Raw genomic sequence first — 23378 nt, forward strand, 5'->3', positions numbered from 1 at the left:
GTTCAAAGAACTTTACTTAAACTTGGTTCATTACTTTTTTAAAAAATATATATATTTTATTGATTTTTTACAGAGAGGAAGGAAGAGAGATAGAGAGTTAGAAACATCGATGAGAGAGAAGCATCGATTAGCTGCCTCCTGCACACCCCTGCTGGGGATGTGCCTGCAACCAAGGTACATGCCCTTGAACGGAATCGAACCTGGGACCCTTAAGTCCCCAGGCCGACGCTCTATCCAGTGAGCCAAACCAGCTAAGGTTTCATTACTTTTTTTTTTTTACCATATGTTTTATATATCATATAAAAAGTAAAATATTAGGTGTACTATATAACATATAGTATTATATAATATAATGTTTAGTACTATATAATATATAGTACTAGCCGTAACCGGTTTGGCTCGGTGTATAGAGCGTCGGCCTGCGGACTGAAAGTTCCCAGGTTCGATTCCGGTCAAGGGCATGTACCTTGGTTGCGGGCACATCCCCGGTGGGAGATGTGCAGGAGGCAGCTGATCGATGTTTCTCTCTCATCGATGTTTCTGACTCTCTATCTCTCTCCCTTCCTCTCTGTGAAAAATCAATAAAATATATTAAAAATATATATATATATAGTACTAAAATGCTATACAAATATATATTGTATATAGATACAAATATTATATATAAATTTTAAGATTAAATCTGAAAATTTCAGATGTACATTAGAACTATAGGTCTACAATTTGAGGACCAAAAGTAGACAATACACTTTTTAGTTTATCTAATGAGTCTACAAAGAAAATATAAAAGTATATTTTACCCGTGTTTAATGAAACCCAAGAACCAATATACAACTTTAACTTTTACAAATATTTAATCTTCCAGTGGTTTCTATATGCCCTAGGTTATTAAAGAAAGTTAGTCCTGTTAGGCTCTTTAAGATCAGGGAAGCTGCCCAGCTGGTGTGGCTCAGTGCTTGAGTGTTCACCTATGAACCAGGACTCAGCCTGCTACCCCCATCTGCACCAAAATATAAAATTCTCTAATCCATGGGGTGGGAGGAAGTGGTACATTGAAGAAGCTAGTACCTTCTCCTCCGGCCTCTTTCTTGCATCACTGAAGTGAGTGAAGAAAAGTTTGGTTGTTGCTTTTAGTTTGCTCCTTGTCCTAATCGGCCACCTTGAAACCTGCCGGCTCAGTGCATTCTGACACTTTCCGATGGATACAACCCAGATGACAGATGATGGCAGCTTTAATCTGTGCTCCTACCAGTTATACATATTTTATAAAAACACTCAAATTCAATAATGAAAACCAGAGCCATCCTAGAAAATAATCTATTTTTAGCACCTGGCATAACATATCAATTTTTGGTTTTGGTGTTTTTAAGAGTATAATAGAAAACAACATGTATTTTGACAATGTCTTCTGCACCACCACAATTAGAAATAAGTACTACTTTGGGGATTTAGATTTGAAGCAAAAATATAATTCCTTAGTGTGCCATGAATTATTTGTGTTTTGTTCAATGGTGTTTTCACAGATGTCATGGGAAGTTAGAATATCGCTAAATCTATCCTAAATTGTTCTTCCAGGTTCATAACCCACAGTCTGAGAAATAGCTTGAAATGTTCTCTATAATTTCCTATTTCACTTTATGGTTATTATAAATTCTCCAAAAGACTGTTCCATGTGTGCAACCTCAGGCAGGAAAATGAACGTAAAAGGCTTATACCTCTGCTCAGAAATTATCTGTCCACAGGCACAGGGGGAGAACATGTGAACAGGAGGTCATCAATGTTTCCAATATTTACCAGAAGCAAACAGTCAAAGGCTGGTCTATTGTAATTTGGTCTAATCATTATCTCTGAGTAATAAGAAAGTAGTAGAATCAACCCACTTCGACCCCTATTACTAGTGCAGGCAAACAATTGCAACAGAAAGATAGGAATACATTCCCAAACCTGAGGACTAAACATGTCAGCAAGGGAGCTGGCTTAGGTATTTGGAATAAAACAATACCATGGTCACTTGTAATCTGCTCTCTAGGATGAATGAGTTTCAACCCCGTTTTACTTTGAAAACCCATCCACTTGGCTCCCCACCTGTGTTGTGAGGGATGATGCGGATTCCAGAGCCTGGCACGAAATTCACCTGGGTGCGGTGCGGTAAGGAAAAGCTGAGTCACAGGCCCTTCATTTTGAGCAGATTTAATTACCAACCCCAACTACTCTTCTCCAAAGGAGTGGAGCTTGAGACAGTATATCAGATCCAATTGTCACTTGTTTGTTGAAGTGATGCCTCACCTATGAGGTTGTTTCTGAGGATAAGCATGGCATGGAAATTAAACCCCCTCGCCTCCTGATGGCCTATACACATACAGTTGCAATTTATGTTACCTACTGCCCTGAAGTTTGTCATTATGTTTAATCTAAATACTGGCTCTATGAGGTAGGAACTATGAGCTTTTTTTTTTCCTTCTGGAACATTCAGGATTAAGAGTTGGTGAGTGGCTGTGTCTGATCAGAAGGAGATCTGTCGTGGAGTTCAATTACTAAATATCAATACTTAATTTATGCAATAGGCATTATATTAAAATTTTTCCAATGAAATCATTATTCTCAGTTTTTTAAAGACTGTAATATAAAGATAAAAAAATAGCTCACCTGGTGTGGCTCAATGGTTGAGCATAACCCTATGAACCAGGAGGTCATGGTTCAATTCCTAGTCAGGGCATATACCCAGGTTACAGGCTCGATCCCCACTGTGGGGCATGCAGGAGACAGCCAGTCAATGATTCTCTCTCATCATTGATGTTTCTATTTCTCACTCCCTCTTCCTTCCTCTCTGAAATTAATAAAAATGCATTAAAAAATAAAAATGAGTTTTAACAGTAAAAAAGGCTGTTTCTTTTAACAGGACTCTCACATGTTAACGTTTAACTAGTTGTTAAAGTAACTTTTAGTGAAGTTTTCTTTCAATTTTAAACACTTTTAGCTCTAAACAACTGCAAATATTGACATATCCATGTGTTCGGATAATGAAAATCCCAGTGGCTAACTAAACATTTCATTTTGTTGACTATAAAGTTTATTTTCTTTAAAGAGCTCAGTTTGGTATCTGAAGATAAATAATACTGATAAACTTTGTGACGTGTAGTTCCCTTGGTAGCATTATTCTAGATATGACTGGATGGTTTTCATAATGTAGATTCTTCCTTTACTTTATTTATTGGCATTGTCTTATCTTACCATGTAATTTCAGTTTCACTTTTATTCATTTTATATGGGGACTTTTTAGAGGGAAAAATGTCTGCCTATTTTAGTCACTTGGCTTTTGCTCAGGTAGTGGCATATGTATGTGGGAGGATACTTGTTATGTAGAATGAATACAATCAATCATACCTCATCCCCGAAAAACAGCCTCATGATCACATGGGAAGGAATAGGGCAAAAAGAAAAGAACATCAAATAAGGAGGCAAACTTTAATTTAAAATTGTTCTGCAGGTGATGTATTGAGTTGAATTATCTTGAGAATATGCTAGATTGTTAAAATTTTCTAAAAGAAAATAGCAAGAATGTCATCAGTAGAGTCAGAAGTAGGATATGGAGGTAAGAGGTCTTTACATATTTAAATGTTACATTTTTTCCGATTCGTTTACCCTTTGTTCACTCATTCATTAATATGCACATAATTTGCTAAATATTTATTGAGTTGATATTCTACTAAATGGTACAAGGTCCTGGAATATTCAAAGATCAAATTAATTTTTTTCACTATTTAAAGGGTTCAGAAATAGGTTTTAAATTTAAAGTAAATTTGTCTAAAGATCTATTGTATAACACGCCAAGGCATATGCATAAAATGCAGGTAAGTATGAGGGTATATGTAAGAAGAGTACTTTATCTCCACCTAGAAGAGCCACGGGTAATATGAAGGAAAGAAGGTAGGGAGTGTGTTAAGGACACTTCAAATATAAATCTATTTAAACTGTGTCTCAAGAAATAAAGCAAGGGTTGGATAAATGAAAAGAAAGAGGATGGTGTCAAATACAGAAATCAGAGATGTCTGGCATGAGCTATTTATTGTGCATTGTCTTTGGAGCTGGAAATATAATTATTTATTGATAGTTCATGGTTCTGCTGTTATGAAGCACATAGTTGATAGGGATTGTACAGGGTAATCTCCACTTGCTCTTCCAGATCCACCAGCCACTGTCTCTGTTCCTTTCCTTTTCCTGTGAAGCTTATTTCTATGGGCTTCATCATCCTGGCAACACTTCCCTCTGGCTTGTAATTAGATTTGGTTAATGGGAAGCCCTGGGAGGAGAGTGGAGTGTGGATGGAAAGGAAGATCAAGGCCTGATGGCCCACATCCCAACCCCTGATTCCTCTGTACCAGGTGAAATTTGGTTAGACTGCACTGCTCAGGTGGCAGCCATGGCCACCATAACTCTCATTACAAGCCTGTCTGATTGCATTCCAAGAGCTGGGACCAGTCCCAGGGTCTGGTAAGCATTCAGATGTCTTCACTGGCAGAAATCATAATGATTCCTTTCACATAAATCAGATCACAGTAATTCTGATCAAAAGGTTTAAATACTACCCATTTCAAACAGAGTAAAGCTCAAAAATCTCTATTATGAGAACATAGGCCCTTGAGTATCCATCCCATCTTTCCATCTTCCCAGCCCCTACAACACATATCACTACATCCCTGACTACGCCCTAACCCCTCTCCCCTGCTCTCACTTCATCTCTTGCATGTTTTGCTACTTCTCATTTGATACACTGCTCATGCTTCAGGGCCTCTGTATGTAATATTCTTTTTGTTTGAAAAGCTTATCTTATTTATCCAAAGCTCAAGTGAGGCCCCTTCCTTCTGATCTCTGTCCAAATGCTGCTTCCCCAGAGAGGCTTCCCCTGATCATCCTATGCCAGTTACTTTCAATAATCATTATCCTTCCTATTTTCCTTCAAAGCACATAGCAACAGATTAAGTTTCATCTGTATATTGATTTGTTAGAATTTCTTCTATTTTCTCTGGCTAGAAGATGCATGAAGGAGAACATGTTTTTGTTTCACCATTATGATGAATCATACTCATATTTGTTGAAAGAATAAAGAAGGGAATAACATTTCCATGACTTATTGAGTAGTGTTGGCTAGTGTATTTAACTCAGGGAAAAACTTGTTTCCTGTTAGAATTACTTTTCATAATTTTTCAATAAAGAGATATTTCTGTATACCAACATCTTACCTTACAACTACAAAAGTATAAAAATATATAGTGAATCATATATAAGAGTTTAGGAAAATTATACCTTATTATATTATCAAATGGGTATTGAAGAAAAGTAAAAATGGAGGGGGAGGGGAAGACAATATTTTATTAGAATGATAAAAATTCTAAAAATCAAAGCCTGCACTTTTTTATTATATATATTTTTTAGATTTCAAATTTTTTTTTGTATTTTGTTCTTTTATCAATCAGGGTTGATTTTACTTTATTTTTAATTTTTTTAAAATTCTCACCCAAGGATATTTTTCCACTGATTTTCAGAGAGAGGGAAAGACAGAGAGAAATATAAATGTGAGAGAAACACATTGCTTAGCTTAATTGGTTGCCTCCTTCATGTTTCCTAATCAAAGCCTGGCCCCGGGAAGAGTCTGCAACCCGAATCAAACCCAGGATCCTTCTGTCCACAGAGCAACGCTCTACCCACTGAGAGCAAACAGGCTAGGGCAATCTGAGTTGATTTAAAAACAGAACAACGTATTTCTTGCCACAATTTTACTTTTATTATTTTTAAATATAATAAAATTTTGATTATCAAGTTATTAATACTTCTGACTTACAACTACATTATTTTTTTAAAGAAAGGAAAAACAAGGAAACATGTATGCAAGATACATGTGAATATGGTTAAAAATGGTGTGTGCAAAAATTAAAATTTACTTACATTTGGGATTTTATTTAATGAGCATATTTAGACCAATGCCTCTCTCCTATGTAATTTCATTTGAGAAAAAATAGAATTAACATAAATATATTTAAAATATGAATAATAAAAGTCTCACAGAATTTAGATGCTTTATAAAGTACAGTAACTATAATTTTGTAGGCCATTTATATTATTTCAATTCATTTTTTGGGATTTGATTTCCTGAAAGTAAATTTGTAATTAAACTGATTTTACACTTGGACAAGAATATAAGAACAAGAAAACTAGGAAATTATTGCATTTCTTAAAAAACTAGAATAATAATTATGTTGTAAGCTTTACTAACTTCTTAGCTTAATTATGCTGCACTTTCTATAATAGGATGATAGCACTAACCAGCCATCAGTAGGGAATGTACTTTGAGCGGTTATCTTCCAGTAATTAGTAAGAGGATTGAATATCCACTAAATAAAATTGGGAAATTTGTAAAGACCACTTGGGAGAATGTGTGCATGAGACACGCATAGTCTTTCTATAATCACTATGCTTAAACCTAATTAAACTCCAGAGAATTCAATTAAACTAAGGGAAAACAATAAAGTGATAAAATGATTTGCAGATGAGTTTGATACTTGTAATCCAATATTCTTAGAAATAAACCCTATGATTAAAGTTTTAGGAAGAGGTAAATGGACTACTTATAAAATGGCAAACTCTGAATTTTAAATTGAATCTAACTCTACCTACTGGATGAAATCATCAAGGACAACTTAAAAAAAGAATATTGACAAACACATTGGTTTCACTAGCTCAAAAAATTATATTTTTGCCTTCTTTTTACATTACTGTATAAATATATATATATATATCTTATGGTAATTTTTAATCTTTGCTATAGCAGCTTAAATTAAGATAAGGCAATCAATCTTAAGAAGATAACTGGAGCACATATAATAACATTTAGAATTATTAAAATTAATTGAAGAAGACCATTTAAATTAATTAATCAAATATTTTAGAAAGATCATAAGAAAACTAAAACATACTTTTTTTGAGATTATCTTTTGAAAACTAAAAGTGCATAGTATGTCTTCTTTTCATAATGATGACTTATCTCTAAATGTCTGGAGTCCTACCATCCCAAAAGAACTCAGCTTTGCCATTCAGGGGAAACAATCCAAAAGAAAAATAATACTAGAGTCCATCAATTAACTCAAATGCTTAACTTCTTTGCTTGGTATTGTTTCACCAATGTAAAGGGTAAGTAGCAAATGGTGAGAAAAATTATGAAAAAAAAGTAATTATTGGTTTGTAAACAACCCAGGGATATAGAAATTATGAATAGATTTTTTTTAATGTACTACCAATTTTATCTTATAGTTACCCCAAAATAAATTTTGAAACCATCATATTTTAATTTACTAGAAATTAATATATTTTGTAGCAACAATCAACTCAGAGCCAGAGAGTAGGGAGCCTGATTCCAGGGTGCGTCACCCGAGAACCACCCGCTGGTAATCCGGGACCCCTCAGGGGATGTCAGAGAGCCAATTTCTGCCCAACATCCCACGCACGTATCCGTGCACTGGGCATCTAGTAGAATTATAAACTTCATTCATCAGATTTCCTTTGGTAAGATTATGGATTAAAATTTAACTTCAAAATATACTATATCTTGAAAAGAAGAAATGAGGTAGAAGTTATCTTTCTAGTGTTGATGCTATTTATAGGCAGTGGTCGTTTTAAAATATAACAGTTGAGAAAGTTTGTGGCATCCTGATCTAGAGGCACAGTGTTTCAGAACATAGATGTGCGGATTAGTTGTAATTGCAACAGTGACTTTCTGTTCTATACTGCAGGTATCACCATGTGTCCTTGAACTAAACAGTCCAAAATATAAGGCAGCCTTCTCCTCAGACCTTCAACCAAACTTTAACTACTTAATCCCCTCTTTAAATCACTCCCTATTTACTTATAAATCTGTTTATATAGCCTGAACTGAACCTGATATAATAACTAAATCCTTATGGTGAAGGCCATTAGTGTTTGTTCAGCACTCACCACACACACACTCACACTCATGATCATAAACATAGGCAGAGATTCTAATTAGTAGTTTGTGCCTCATAATTTAATACTAATGAAAAAGTTGTGGACTCATTTGAATTAAAACGCTTATTGCCCTAATAGTAAGAAAATGTTATATGCATACTTGATTCAAGAGAACAAAAATATTTAGAAATATATAGGTAAATAGCAGTTAAAAATCCTATATGTTTGAAAGTGGTTGATTCTGGAAACAGGAAGTAAGAGAGGCATTGGGAGCTTTATATGAATCTTTAGTAATATTAAATAAAAAATTAGAAAATAAATAGCAGATCAATATTGAAATTAGTAGACATATTGTAATAGCAAAACTTATCCTGTTTAAATGCATGTAGTATTGTGCAATTACAGATAGTAGCTTATTGAGTTAGCACTCTATAATGGTAAATTTTTCAATATATATTTAAATGCAGAGATGTTACATGTAAATCCACTTATAGTATAGTTTTGTATATAGTCATAAAGTGACTGCTTTCTAATCTATTACAGGTTAAAATTATATGTAATTAGTTTATTAAAAATAATTAACTTAGGTATTATAAATCTAGACTTAATATGAAACTTATACTGGATTTTTGTATAAAACACAAGTCAAATGTATAAACTGTTGAGAGCAAAGACCATTTTAAAAACATGCCTTTTATGTTTTTCACATTGTGGGTTTGAAGTTCCATACTATTTTATGAAGTAAAGAAAGCAAAATGAAAGGATTTAAATTCTAAAGCAGAGGAGCAGTAGCCTATTGATTTTCATTTTAAATAAAGAACTTGAGCCTCAAAGACATCAGCCAATTCCTTCATTTTATCTTCTTTTTGAGTTTAAATTAGTAATTGTGGGGAAAAAAGGTTTTTGTCTATTTGGAAAGTAACAATAAGATACCAATCTTCTTATTTAAAAACAAAAAACAAAAAACTTCCTCTACTTTCCCTTAAGATGTGTGATTACAGACACCAAAAATACACTTACTATATTCATATGACTCCAATCACAGTTGACCAAATTTATTACTTACCTATTTTTTTTTCAATATATATTTTTTTTTATTGCTTAAAGTATTACAAAGGGTATTACATATGTATCCATTTTATCCCCCCGCCCTAGACAGTCCCCTAGCCTCCCCTATCACCCAGTGTCTTATGTCCATTGGTTATGCTTATATGCATGCATACAAGTCCTTTAGTTGATCTCTTACCCCCCTACCTCCTGCCCCCCAACCCTCCCCGGCCTTCCCGCTGCAGTTTGACAATCTGTTTGAGGCAGCTCTGCCTCTGTATCTATTATTGTTCAAAAGTTTATAATGGTCTCTATTGTCCATGAATGAGTGAGATCATGTGGTATTTTTCCTTTATTGACTGGCTTATTTCACTTAGCATAGTGCTCTCCAGTTCCATCCATGACGTTGTATTACTTACCTATTGTCAGCTATATTAAATATCATATTTTCATTGATTAGTTTTATTTTAAGTATTTTTCTAAATTGGTGCATAATTTATTGGATCTAGGAAATTTATTATTTTTGAAATATGTAATATTCTATGCTGATAAGAAGAGTAAGTGAATTACATAACCACATGAATTTGGGTAAATACTAGAAGTCCATAACATACAGCTTTAGGACTATTAATATCTCTTTATTCTTCAAGGCATTTGATATGTCACAGCTTGAAAAATTTTGAATTAATTGTAAGAAAGTAAAATACATGCTATGTGGTTAGATGTGAAGAAGATAAATATAATCATGGCATCTGGATACCAGTGGGAAATCATTCCATTATGACTCTTGACTGAGATTAATTGACTGACTGTGTGAGTCTGGGGATACTTAACAAATTAAGTTCCTGGGAATGAATGAACTTCATAACCTTACTATTGGTGACTGTTTTGTTTGCTTGTTTTTGTAAAGAAAATATAAATATCTAAAAAATTAGTTGCAAAATCTATCTGTAATGGTGTAAAAATAATAAGAGGATTATAGGTATTATTTTTATTGCTCAAACTCTACTCAGTTTTACTGCCTCTCCCATAAACATAGTTGTTGTTGTTGTTTTTCCACAAAATAGATTAGCACATTAAAAATCATGTCCATTAATGTTATACTGGTAAGTACTTTATACTAATTGTTAAATATGTTCATATCCTTATATACATAAAATGAGTAATTTCTTATTTGCAACATTCCAGTCTCAAGGTAATGATAATTGTGTTATTATTGAAATTTTGACTGCATTTTAAAGTCATGTCAACATCCCCATCAAATAATTTCATAAATTTGCTAGAAATCTGGTAATGGAGCATGGAGAGATTGAGTGACAATTCCTGCAGAAGACCATTTAAAAATTTTAAAAATATTGAAAACTTATATTCAAAGGACCTAGAAAGGGAGTAAAGAAAGATTGCTGGTGTATCATGTAAGAGTTGTGAGCTTATGTCTGAGGTCTAAGCCAGTTTCCCCTAACATGGCAAACTATAATGTTATCAGTTCTGGTTTAGAGCAACTAAGACACTGGAAATTTAAAGGGAACTTTCTGGAAATGAGAGCCATAGTTTGAGATCTAAAATATGAGTATAAACTCTATTCTAATCCCTGATTGAAAATTGAGTTTTGCATGCTATGGGGACCCAGACAGCCTTCTGAAAAAGTAAACAGAAACCCATACATAGCTAAGTGGCTGGAAGTAGGAGCCTTCCTTGATTGAGATGTCAAATATATTTTCTCGGTTCTTATAAAGGACCTGGAAATGCCCAGTTGGTGAGGCTCAGTGGTTGAGCAATCACCAGTTCGATTCCCAGTCAGGGCCCATGCCTGGGTTGCAGGCTTGATCCCCAGTGGGGGCATGCAGGAGGCAGCCAATGGAGGCTTCTCTCTCATCCATGTTCCTATCTCTCCCTCTCTCTCCCTCTCTCTCCAAAATCAATAGAATAAAAAATAAAAGAAGGAACTGGAAATATAGGGAGGACAATGTAATAAAAGAAATAAAGACAGAATCTAAAAGCATTGAAGTTAATTAGAGACATCATTCCTGCATAAATAGATTTGTGTAGTTTGAGATCATTCAAGGTCTACGTCTAATATGCCAATAAATCAACAATCCATAAGAAAATAAAATCACAGAGCCATTGACATAGTATTTCTAGTTTTCCACCAAAAATTGAAAAGACAGAGGATATTATCATTTATAATCAAGGAAAAAAAAATAGGCATTTGACAGAGATTCCATGTTTTTCAGATTTTAGAGTTATAGGTATTTATAAAATTTTCAAAGAACTTAAAAGATGAAATAATGAAAGAAGAGATGACATTTATATTAGTTTTCTATTGCTGCTATAACAAATACTACAGATTCAGTGACTTAAGAAATGTTTTTTATCTTATAGTTTTGGAAATTAGAAGTCTAAAGTCAGTTTATTGGGATAAAATCAGTTGTAAAGAGGACTGGTTCCTTTGAATGTCACAGGGACATTCAGTCCTTGCCTCTTCCACTTCTAGAGGCTCCCAGGATTTCTTGGCTCTCAGCCATATCACTGCAATCTCTGCTTCCGAGGTCACCTCACCTTCTCCTCTACTGTGTCAAATCTCTGTACACTTCCCTACAATAAGGAGACTGATGATTATACTTATGGCGTACACACATCATCTAGAAAACTCTCCAGTTCAAAATCCTTAACTAAATCACTAATCAAACTTTCTTTACCCGCAGAATGTAATATTCCCAAATTCTGGAAATTAGGATATGGAAATCTTGGGAGCCAATATAAAGTTCATGACAAAGTTTAACAGGAAACATAAATAGATACCAATGAAAATGATAGAGCTGAAAATTAAAAGTATTGTTTTATTCCAGTTGCTATTACAATATACCAATTTCCATCATTATTCTTTGTGACACAAAGATCTATATGAGTGATCAGCTTCATATTTCATTTTTCCATCTAATTTTTTAAAAGATAGATTGTCCTTTTTAGGGGTGCACAATAAATGGAGCAGAAAGTACAGAGAGTTTCCAAGTTTCCATGTAAGCCCTGCCCTTCCACATATACAACTTCCCCCATTACTAACATCACGCACAAGAATGTACATTGGTTACAATTAATGAACCTACATTGATGGATCATTATCACCCAAAGCCCATCGCTTACATGCAGGTTCTCTCTTGGTATTGTCAATTTTATGATTTTGACAAATGTACAATGACATATATCCACCATTACTGTGTCACACAGAATAGTTTTACTGCCCTAGAAATTCTCTGTGTTCTGCTGATTTATCCCTTCCTCCCCCACAACTCCTGCCAACTATTGAACATTTTACTGTCTCCATAGTTTGTCTTTTCTAGAATGTAATATAATTAGAATCATATGTAGCCTTTCAGATTCACTTCTTTCACTTCTTAGCCCTATGTATTTAAGTTTCCTCCGTCCTATTCAAGGCTTAATAACCCATTTCTTAGTAGGGCCAAATCATATTTCATCGTCTCATTGTGCCACAGTTTAATTATTCATTCACCTAGTAAAGGACAACTTGGTTGTTACCAAGTTTTGGTAATGGCAAGCAGAGCTGCCATGATTGTGAAATCAATTCTGCTACGACTTTCCCCCTGAAACCATCAAGAAATTAACTCTCTGACACCAGCCGAGTATCTTATAATTCAACTCAGTTCTGACACTGTCACCTGGAGAGTAGCATCACGCCCCACACATGAAATGCTCGGTCTTACAGGACTGACCCCTCCACAATTCACTCTGATTTTAGGTCCAGGTTGTCACCTGTGTTTCTGACTAACCAGCTATAGATCAGGGGTCCCAAACACCTCTCCTTAAATTTGATTAATTTGCTAGAATGACTCACAGACCTCACAGAAACATTTCACTTACTAAATTTACCAGTTTATAACAAAGGATATTAAAGAATACAAATCCAACAGCCAGATGAAATGTCTCCTGAATGCTGAGCTCCTGTCTCTATGGAGTTTGGGGTTTGGCACAGTGGCATGTGGATACATCTGGTTCACCCGCCTGGCAGATCTCTGAACCTAGTTCTTTGTTGTTATTGTTATCGCTTTTATGGAGGTTTCCTTTCAGAGGCATAATTGAATAGTCATTGGCCATTGGTGGTCTATTCAACCTTCAGACCCTTTCCCCACCCTAGAGGTCAGTGGGTAATAATCATGTAGGAGAAGAAAAACATTCCCATTTTCTCTTCTGGTTTCTTTGGCTTGCCTGATACTTAAGTTGACATAAGACAGACGAATGGGAGAAAAATAAGTTTAATTTAGTACGAATGAGAACTCATAGAAATATGAAACTCTAAAAAAGTGAACAAAGCGGGCAGCTTCTATACCCTTTAGACAAAGAAACAATAAATTTGTGAAGAATGGGCAGGTCAAAGGGATTTGGGCTTAGGGTAGTAAATTAGTAAGACATAATAGGTTTATTTATATAGCCTTCTTGGCCCTGAATTCTCTATGTCTAGTGATAAGGTTGTCTTGGTTTTTCCTGGTATTTTTTTCCTGGGAGATTTCTTTACTACATTGAAGGAGGTAGAGGAGGGTCTGAGTGCCCTTGTTGCACTGGCTATTTCTTAAGTGACTTTAATCCTATCTAATAAAAGAGAAAAATGGTAATTGGCGTACGACGATACCCTTTTCATTGGCTAATCAGGGCTATATGCAAATTAACTGCCAACTATGATTGGCAGTTAACTGCCAACTATGATTGGCAGTTAACTGCCAACTATGATTGACAGTTAACTGCCAACTAAGATTGGCAGTTAACTGCCAACAAGATGGCGGTTAATTTGCATATGTAGGCACAATGCAGGGAGGCGAAAGGGAAAGCAGGAAGAAGCCCCCTGCCACTGACAGTGATCGGAAACCCAGGGGGGAGCTAAGAGCTGGGGGGCAGGGCAAAGGCGGCCCTGGGGCCGCCTTTGCCCTGCACCCCAGCCATGATCGGAGAATCAGGCGCCTTTTCCGCCCTGGCCAGTGATAGCAGGAAGTAGGGGTGGAGCCAGCGATGGGAGCTGGGCACGGTCGAAGCTGGCAGTCCCGGGAGCTAGGGGTCCCTTGCCTGGGCTTAAAGCGGAGCCCACGATCGCGGGGCCGCTGCAGCTGCGGGTCCCCGCTGCCCAGGCCGGAAGCCTCAGCCAGAGGCCTCAGGCCTGGTCAAGGGGCCGATCCGGTGATTGGTGATCGGAGGGTGATGAGGGTCAACTCCTCTGGCCGAGGCATCAGGCCTGGGTGGGGGGCGGAGCCGGGGATTGGGGGGATATGATGGTCCCCTTGCCCAGGCCTGAAGCCTGGGTCAGAGGCGTCAGGCTTGGGCGGAGGGTGGAGCAAGCGATCAGAGGGAGCTGGGGGTCCCCTGCCCAGGCATGATTCCTGGGCCAGAGGCCTCAGGCCTGGGCGGGGGCCAGAGCCAGTGATCAGGGGGATATGGGGGTCCCCTGTCCAAGCCTGACACCTCTGTCAGAGGCGTCAGGCCTGGGCAAGGGGCCGATCAGGCGATCGGAGGGTGATGGGGGTCTACGCCTCTGGCTGAGGCATCAGGCCTAGGCAAGGGGCCGATCCTGTGATTGGAGGGTGATGGGGGTCAACGCCTGAGGGCTCCCAGTATGTGAGAGGGGGCAGGCTGGGCTGAGGGACACTCCCCCCCACACACACCCAGTGCACGAATTTCGTGCACCGGGCCCCTAGTTCAAAATAATAAATATGCTAAAGCGGTATATTTTGCTTCCCCCCCAGTCAATAAATACAGGTGTTCAAATAGAAATATTTTGTTTACTAGCCATATGCCAGGTGTTTTGCATAACACTATTTTTCACAACAAACAACATTTTAAGTTAGATATCATCATCATTTTGAAAGCTGGGAACTTGTTGAAAGTTTTTGAAAGGTTTCCAAGATCACTGACTCTAACACATTACTTAGTCCCTCTTATACCACTTCAATAATTATATAAAAATTTAATGTAACTGCTCTAGTCAGCGGTTCTCAACCTGTGGGTGGCGACCCTTTGGCGGTCGAATGACCTTTTCACAGGGGTCGCCTAAGACCATCCTGCATATCAGATATTTACATTATGATTCATAACAGTAGCAACATTACAGTTATGAAGTATCAACGAAAATAATTTTATGGTTAGGTCACAACATGAGGAACTGTATTTAAAGGGCCAGTAGGTTGAGAACCACTGCCAGGCCCTAGCTGGTTTGGCTAAGTGAATAGAGCATTGGCCTGCAGACTTAAAGGTCCCAGGTTTGATTGCAGTCAAGGGCACATTCCTGGGTTGCGGGCTCAATCCCCAGTTGGGGGAGTGGGGGAGTGTGCAGAAGGCAGCCGATCAATGATTCTCTCTCATCATTAATGTTTTTATCTCTTTCTCCCTCTCCCTTCCTCTCTGAAATCAACAGAAATATATTTTAAAAAACTAAAAATGGAACTCCCATTTGGCCCAGTGATCCCACTTCTAGGAATATATCCCAAGAAACTAGAAACACCAATCAGAAAGGATACATGCACCCTTTTGTTCATAGCAGCACAATTTACCATAGCTAAGATATGGAAACAGCCTAAGTGCCCATCAGCAGATGAGTGGGTTAAAAAACTGTGGTACATCTACACAATGGAATACTACACTGCTATAAAAAAAGAAGGAATTCTTACCATTTGCAACAGCATGGATGGAACTGGAAAGCATTATGCTAAGCAAAATAAGCCATTCAGAGAAAGATAAATACCACATGATCTCACTCATTTATGGGTTATAATGAACAACATAAACTGATGAACAAAAACAGATCCAGAGACAGGGAAGCATCGATCAGACCGTCAAACCTCAGAGGGAAGGTAAGGGAGGGCGGGGGTAAGGGGGAGAGATCAACCAAAGGACCTGTATGCATGCATATAAGCCTAACCAATGGACACAGACACCAGGGGAATGAGGGCTTGTGCTGAGGGGTGGAGATGCAATGGAGGGATAAGGACACATATATAATACCTTAATCAATAAAGAATAAAATAAAAGAATGTAATTGCTTTTAAAATACACATAATATAACTCATGATTTCAAATTCATTTTTACCTTCACATGAGGCATCTGGGTTTCTGGGCACTTATTCTAGTAATGATTCTACTGCTCAAAATATTTAAAGCTCCTCATTGCATTTGGGCACGCTTAGCATTATTATTTCAAAGATAAATTGCTAGCAAATATATTCTTTAAGAATTATTCTGCTGTGAGGAAGATCTAAAAGCATTTAGAAAGTAATATAATTATGGAGTTTTAAAATAATACAAAAAATATATTGAAAATATTAAAATATTTGGATATATTTATGTATTTTTGCTTACAAATATGTTTTCTTTAATGCAGTCATTATGAGAAGTATTATGCATTTTAGTGATGCTCCTTTGCTTAAATATGTTTGCTAATTATCTTTTGAAATTGTCTATTCTGATAGTTTACTAGCTATAAAAATTATTAATAAATTTGTATTAACATACCATATTTGATTTTAAAAGGTGTACATTCTAAATTACAAATAAGCACTTCTATAATTAGCCATGCCTTTATCTGCTATTTATGTACTAGAGTGCTCTGTGCAAAATGCAATACAGTTGGGTATCAGAAACTAATTGGTTTTATTTACCAATTTGGAGCTAGTAAGTCACTGACTATCCTCCTGTGTACTGTTGAGTAAATGAGTTCCCAACTGGTTGCTGTTTAAAAGGAATGGTTGCAGGCTTCATGTGGTGATTCTAAAACTTCTTCTCCTGCTGAGATACTACCAACAGACTTAGAACCTGAAGGAGTGAAAGTCTCACAAGTTCTGAGGAATCTGTTCTTCCTGCTTTTTAAAAAGGTATTTGGTCCATTCCATAAAGGCAGAGGAGAAATGAATCATTGTAATATTATATACTTTTGAGGAGGGGAGAACTAATTAAAATAACATTAACAACAATAACTACCTTTTTAAAAGGGTTTACTGTATTTGTGCATGTTAAGAGATTTTACCTAATTCTTTCCTTGTACAATCATCTTCTGTGATTCTTTCTTTTCTATTTTAATGATAGTAATAATGAGACTCAGGTTAAGCTTATTGCCCAAGTTTATGTAGCTAACAAATGGGGATCCAATACTCAGACCTCCATCTCTATGTATCCAAATCCAAGAAAAAAAAGATGCTTAAATTGCTTTAATCTATAATTCCCCAAGTTACTAAACTATGAATAATAATAATCTATATTAACATCATGTACAGGTAGTGTTCATTGAATGTCCTTGAGGAAATTTAAATTTCTATTTACTTACTCTGAGGGCAAATAAACAAAGTAGGCTATATTAAGTTAGGTGGCCAAGGTCATAGATAAAGTTAGAAGCAGAAATGCATGGTACAGTGCCTAGAACATAGTAGGCATTCAGAATATTTGCTTTTATCTTTCTTTTTATTTTTTTAATCCTCAATGTAACACCTTTCTGCTATAGCACAACTCTTTCTTAAATGAACTATTAGTACTAAAGAACTAGTAATAAATTAGCTGCATAACAAGGAAAGGGGACTTCACTATCATTTAGGATCTTATTATTTGCTGGAGTACTTGTCTGTATCCCCTCATAGATATTGCCTCATTCAGTTTTGTAAATAATCCTACAGAATAGGCATTATTTGCTTTCTTTTTACAGATAAGAAGACTGAAGCTGAAATATGTCTTTTTTAAAATAAGTAATTTATAAATGAAACATTTCTTCATTGGAACCCAAGTTTGACTGAGTTCATACTCTAATGAAAGAGAGTTACAGATAAAAAGTGAGTTTGAAAGCAAGAGCAGAAATAAGGAGAAAAGCAGCAGGGTTTTCTCTCTAAATAGGTGATTTCCAGTTTATAGATAAAACACCAAAGTGAATTAAGAGCAATTAACCTCTCAGCAGATACCAACAATTACAAGGGTTGTTAATGCAGAGAGCACACTGGGCCATTATATGGAAAATTCATGAGGTTTTTAGATCCTTGAGATTGAGTCAGGTAAATTTAAAATTTAGAAAGTTAATATCAAAAAGCGTATTAATGCTTGTTATATGATATCCTTCAGTAGAATGTGAGGTACTTGTGGGCAGTAAGCAAGTCTATCTAATAAGTTTATATTTCCCCACTTAGTACAGTGCCTAAGAATTACTAGATATTCAAAATACCTGTTCTTGTTAGTTTTTTTCTTAATGTATAGAACTTTTCTTGTTATTTTTGCTCATATATATTTTTGTTAACACTTGAGTAATATAAGAGTAATATGATAATATCTTAATGATACTAAAAAGAATTATATAATTTATATCTTTCTTCCACACATATACTGATTGCTGATTAAGACCCTATATGATATTTCAAAGTTCTCTGATTCAAAGAAAAAATATATGTTCTCATAGTAAATACCTATCTTTTGATTTAGGTTTTCATACCGAAGAGAGTAGTCTCCAAAAATCTCAACCAATTGATACATAACATTCTGCATTACAGATAGGACTCTGAAGGGACAAGAAAAGCTCATTCAACCAGATATCCATGAGAAGGCTAATTAGCAAAAATAGATTCCTCAGACATGAATATAATTCATGTTTACAAGTCATTTTATGACAAAAATAATTTAAAAATTCACTTTTTGGTCCGAACCGGTTTGGCTCAGTGGATAGAGCGTCGGCCTGTGGACTCAAGGGTCCCAGGTTCGATTCCCGTCAAGGGCATGTATGTTGGTTGCGGGCACATCCCCAGTAGGGAGTGTGCAGGAGGCAGCTGATCGATCTCTCTCATCGATGTTTCTGACTTTCTATTCCTCTCCCTTCTTCTCTGTAAAAAATCAATAAAATATATTAAAAAAATAAAAAAAATAAAATTCACTTTTTGGAACTCAGAGGCATAATTCACAATGCTACTCGTTATGGTGTGATAAGAGGCTCTCTTTACCAACATTATTCAGGCTCCTCTGAGCCCTCTTCTTACTAGTAAGTAGGCCTCCACCTTGCGCCCCAGTCACAGCCAGGCCTGCATAGCTTCGTTTTAGCAAGAACCCTACTAAGTCAGGTTAGAGAGAATCCCTCACCCTTGATATCTGATCACTCTAAGATGCCCTCAATAAGAAGCCTGTGAGGTCAATTTAGCAAGAATTCTCCCTATCCCAGATGTCTCTCACCTCTGAGTAATCTAACCACTGATCTCTGAGCATGCTCCCTGGACACAAATCCTCACTTGTTCTTGTTCTATTTAAATTGGGCCCAATCTGTCTCCGTATTACAAAAGTCTTGACACCTATTGCGATAGTTATGAATAAAATCTTCCTTACTAGTTTTCACAAGTGAGAGAATATTTTTCTTAGAGGTATTAATGTTATTAGGCAAATACAAACATAGAGGCTGAATGATTCTGGAAAAACATTAGGCAAGTTTTTAGAATGATAATACAGATGATACAGGGTAAACATATTAAAATAACAATTAAATTGAGTTTAAAATTAATAAAACTAACCCGTGTGAACCTGAAGAGTTATGACTAGAACTCATTGGCAGAGAATGGGAGTAAATGATAGAAAATATTTGGCCATGTAAGTTGTATTAAGTAAATACATAATTAATAGAAGTATTGCATGAGGAGTAACCTAAGTGGTTACTGATTTAGAGTAATCAATGTTTTAAAAAATGACAATGTAAAAAGAAAATTAGGAAGATAATTATTTTGTGATGCTAATTTCTTGTTCCTCTCCAAATTCATTTATATTTGAGGTATCACATACTTATTTTAGAAGATATGTCAATTCTAGATAAATGGAGTGTCTGACCACCTATGACAGTCCCCATCTTTCCCAACCTAGGTGAGTAATCAGAAAGAAATTATACTCTTTACATCTTAATCATTTGCATGAATACTTAGAATTTGATAGGAAGACTCAGATTTTATATCGCAAATAATTAAATTTTTATTCTCAATTCTTTCATAAGCTATGTTTCTGATATCTTCAATTATTCTATCTTGTTTCCACAGAATTAAAAAAAAACACTAATGCTATAATTTGAAGTTTTAAATACACTAATTAACACATTTCTCTTTTTTGAAAGATAGAATGTAATCCATAATAGTCAGGTCAGTTTGGAAAATCCTTAAGAATGTGCCTGAATAGAGTCTTCCTGGAAGGACCGTGCTTTTCACATATTCTAAAAGGTATCCATGTTGTAAAATTGGACAGTATGCATATACAATAAGTTTCATCCCCCAACTCAGTGGATTTTAAATATTTTCTTCAACCTTAAATGAGGATACAGTATTAAGCAGGGTGAAAATAGTGTTTCATCTTCCATTTGGAAGTCTTAAATAGAATTTTTAATTACAATCTGGGACTTCATATTTATTCTATAGAAAAAGAATAAACAAGTCATACAAATCATTATCTACAAAAACATGCTTTATGTCCAATGATAACATGTCTGATTTCTAAAACAAAACTGTAAGTGTGTACTAAAAGATATTCAGAATAAATGGCATCCTAATGAGATTTGCTTCACATTAGTTCAGCGGTTCTCAACCTGTGGGTCGCGACCATCGGAAAACACATATAGCATATCAGATATTTACATTACGATTCATAACTAGCAAAATTACAGTTATGAAGTAGCCAAAAATATATTTTTATGGTTGGGGGTCACCACAACATGAGGAACTGTATTAAACGGTCACAGCATTAGGAAGGTTGAGAAATTAGTTACTTTCTGGTGTAGATGGTGTCATAGTAGGTATAAATGAGCTATGAGGTAAAAATGGTTGAAAATAGGTGATAAGCACACGATATTTTTAACTATATGATTGCCTTCATTTTTTATTTTGTGAAAAAGTTAAATGATATCTAAATGGTATTTGATGTTTTCATGGCATGGTTTCTTCTCTTTTTGGTAAATCAGATTTAAAAATTATTCTCTCAAAGTTGGATTTTTCCCCCACAAATATTTCTAATTTGTCATTTCTTTCAGACTCCACTACACTAAAGGATTCAACAGTCCCTGCTTTTCTATCTTGTGCACTGCTTCCACACTCACACATAGACATCCTGAATTCCAATTAATTTAATTGATTCAGGAGCTCTTGGGATACGAGGACATTTCTCTCGGTACACAAGGACTGACTCTTCCTATCTCCTTATGATGCCTGGCATTCCTTCACTCAACAGACCCCAGTCCACTAACCTCACTATAGTCCCAACCCCCTGCACGGTACTCACTGCAATGCTTTAAATATACCCTCTTCCTGACTTCAATTTATTTCCTTAGTCAACATAGAATTGTTACTCTATTTTTCCCTTAGAATAATAAATAGAATCACATCTTCATTTCTCCTTCATAGCAATTTGAATATTTCCTGTCTTGGAAAATTTTAAAAATTTATTATAATTATCTATGTACTTATTCATCTGGATAAACTGTTAGTTTTTAGTTCAATAATGTATCCGGTTGGAACTATCCGTATCTTGCAGATAGTATGGGCACTCAATAAATATAACTGTAATTAAAACATTAATGAAAGCCTTTCATTCAAAGGTTGCATTGAGCCAAGATGATGTTATATCAAAAAATGCAATTACATTTCAACTATGAAGCAGCCATAATTGTTTTTATAAATTTATTTTGCATACTGCTAGAGATGATTTATGTCAATATATTACATAATCATATTTATTTATCCATTAATTCAAAAAAATAGGCCATTCTGGAAAATAACAAGGCAGTATTTAACTTATGAACTTGCATGGTAGTTCCTTGTATTGCATGTTCATGAACTTGCAAATTCATGAATTTTCAAGGACATGTGATGGCATGCTATATAATACAGTTAATTCACAAACAAACTAAACTTATAGAGTTATATTTGCTGGGACATGAGAAGTGCTAGGAAGTAAAATGAAATGTTGTGAACAGATGGATGATTGTTTTTTAAAAGAAGTTCTGCTATATTTATTGGTGGAAATGGAAGATTTTCTGACAAAGTAGAAGTCGAACAGAGCCATGAATTTAAGTGAGGTTGCAGGCCATGTCAATAAAGGAAGACTTGTCTGGAACCAAGGGTTTCCATTACAAAGGAGTGAGGTTGAGAGCTTGAAGGAAGAGCTAGGAGGCAATATGGCTAAAGTGGGGACAGGTAAGTCTCTATGTCAGTTTGCCTGTTTTCATAATTTGTGCTTTAAAAAAAAGAACAAACAACCAATGAAAAAAAGAGCCCTGAATCTATGTTATAGACCATTATCTCCACTCTACATCATTTCCACAAAGATGTTTGATTTTTTCTCTTCTTACTATTAGTCATAGGAATAAAGAATAAATGTAACAGAAGCTTTTTATTCCTCAATTAGTGAGACACCATTAACAGCCCTCGTGAATTTGCCTGCTGGGATAATGTGCTACCACTGTGTCTTTTTAGTTTCTAGGATGTTTGGTAAATGTCTAAGTTGACACGGTAACATTTGTCCTATGATTAATTTTAATGAGTCCTGGTTTCCTTCTGTGACATTTCATATGCATTTAATTGGTATTGATCTGTCAAAAATGTTTCACACTGCCTGGGAAATACATTTTCCTTCTTGTATACGTATTGCATATATTTGGAATTTTAAAAATGCACCCATATGGTTTAAAATAATGTTAAATCCCCAAATAAGACAACAAAGTTAAAACTAAATGATGACTTTGGGGGAAATTGTATGACTTGCACATTCTAGAAATAGCGATACTCTGCCTAGCTGATTTGGCTCAGTGGATAGAGCGTCCACCTGTGGACTGAAGGTTCTTGGGTTCAATTCCAGTCAAGGACACATACCTTGGTTGCAGGCTCCTCCCAGACAGAGGTCCTGTTGGGGGCACGTGCAGGAGGCAACCAATTGATGTGTTTCTCTCACATTGATATTTCTCCTTTCCCTTTCTCTTCCACTTTCTCTAAAAATCAATGGAAAAATATCCTTGGGTGAGTATTTTTTAAAAAAGAACAAGAAATAGCAATGCTCTAAATAGAAATGATATATCCTTGGGTGTTTCACTTTTACCTTAAATTATCACATGTAAAAATAATGAATCACTTTATAAAACCATTTGGCAATTTCTTATGGCTTTAGCATTAATCATCAATCTTACTGGCTATTCAAGTTCATACAAAACTTAGACTTGGATGTTTATAATACCTATTTAATAATTGCCAATCCTTTCAACTGTGTATGGGTAACCAAATGGTGATTCATGCAATTGAATACTACTCAGTAATACAAAAGAATCAACTTTGAGGATGACTCTCAGATGAAATAAACTAAGTAAAAGGCGTCAAACATAA

The sequence above is a fragment of the Myotis daubentonii genome, chromosome 4, assembly GCF_963259705.1.
Source record: "Myotis daubentonii chromosome 4, mMyoDau2.1, whole genome shotgun sequence".
Classification (NCBI taxonomy): domain Eukaryota; kingdom Metazoa; phylum Chordata; class Mammalia; order Chiroptera; family Vespertilionidae; genus Myotis; species Myotis daubentonii.